Below are 1,657 nucleotides of genomic sequence, written 5' to 3'. Positions count from 1 at the left end.
AGCTGCCCCAATAATTTTGGCCATTCTCTGGTCTTATCTCTTTCCTCTAGATCCCAGTTGTTAAAAGAGGGAAAAATTTAAACAAATGTATAACAGTAATTTTGAACATTATAACCTTTTAATCTTAAGGCTAGAAATATTAACAATATGATCATTTCCAGTTCAGCGACACATGTTCCAATGCAGTTCCTATTTACCATAAATGGTTTTGGTAAGAGGAATGTTATAAATGTGGATACATTTCCACTATTCCTCCTCCATGCAACGATATAGTGTTATTAGCATGAGCGGTTATAAATTCATTGCCATCCTTTCTCTAACTTAATTCTTTTTTTTTAAATTAAATTTGTCATTAATTTCAGTAAAAATTTACAGAGGCTTTAGATTTCCATCCATTCATTCATTCATTGTTTCACATTTATCCCCTCCTAAGGCTCACCCCGCCAGAACACTACCCTCTTGGAAAAGTAAAAGAAAAGGCTTAACTTTGTTTTATAGTTCTCTCAGCTTGAGAAATGCAGAGTGAATTCTTCCTTTTTATACTCCAATTCCAGCTCTCTGCACATTCCAATATAATAAGATTAGATGAGGTAAGTTGTGGTCCTTATGTGTCATCAAGTTGCCTATGACCCAGAGAGATGCTGTGTGCAGGAGCTCTGAATCCTCCTTGTCCTGAGCCATTCTTACTAATTCTGACACACCAACCCCCATTGATCCAACCTCATCCAGGGTCTTCCTCTCCTGCACTATCCCTCACTCTTCAGAGCATGATGTCTTTTTCCAATGACCTTTCTCTCCTGGCCATGTGCCCAAAATATGTGAGATAGAGCTTCAAAATCCTAGATTTCAAGGAGTAACTTGGTTTCACCTTCTCCAAGATAAACCTTTTTTTTTCTTTTTTTCTTGGCAGTTCATGATATATTGAAGACTCTTCTCCAACACCACAATTCAAAGACATCGATTCTTTGCCTGTCATCCTTAGTCATTGTCCAGTTCTCTGATGCATAGCAAGTAATTGTGAATATCATGGCCTGGGTTAGGAGCACCTTAATCTCTAGACTGACATCATTGTTTTCAGTATTCTGGAAAGGTCCCTGATAGCAGATTTTCCCAATACAATTTGTTTATTGGTTTTTTTCTTGTTTGTTTGTTTTTTTAAATTTCCTGACTGCTGGTACTAAGAGTGTTATTTGTGGACCTCAGCAAGTTGTACTTTATAATAACCTCAATCTCTTCTACATCTATCATGATACTATCAATTGGCCCAGTGATGAGAATCTCTGTCTTCTTGATGTTGAGCTTCAATCCGTACTGAAGATTATAATCCTTGATTTTCTGCAGCAAGTTCTCCAGGTCCTCTTCAGTTTCAGCAAGGAAGGTTGTGTCATCTGCATAATGTAGTTTTCTGATTAGTCTTCTTCCAGTTCTGATGTCCCATTTCTCCTCGTAAAGCCCTGCTTCTTGAATGATCTGTACCCCATATAGATTCAAAAGGTATGGAGACCGAATGCATCCCTGACACACTCCTTTCCTGATTTTGAGCCATACAGAGTTTCTGTGCTGTATTCTGAAGACTAATATGCCCAAGTATAGGCTTCACATGAGCACAATCAAATGTTCTGGGATTCTCATTTTCCTCAAGGTCAACTACAATGTG

This window comes from Elephantulus edwardii, unplaced genomic scaffold (genome assembly GCF_000299155.1).
Source record: "Elephantulus edwardii isolate Elephantulus edwardi_28Jun2011 unplaced genomic scaffold, EleEdw1.0 scaffold00035, whole genome shotgun sequence".
Taxonomy (NCBI): domain Eukaryota; kingdom Metazoa; phylum Chordata; class Mammalia; order Macroscelidea; family Macroscelididae; genus Elephantulus; species Elephantulus edwardii.
This window is presented reverse-complemented; position numbering follows the sequence as displayed.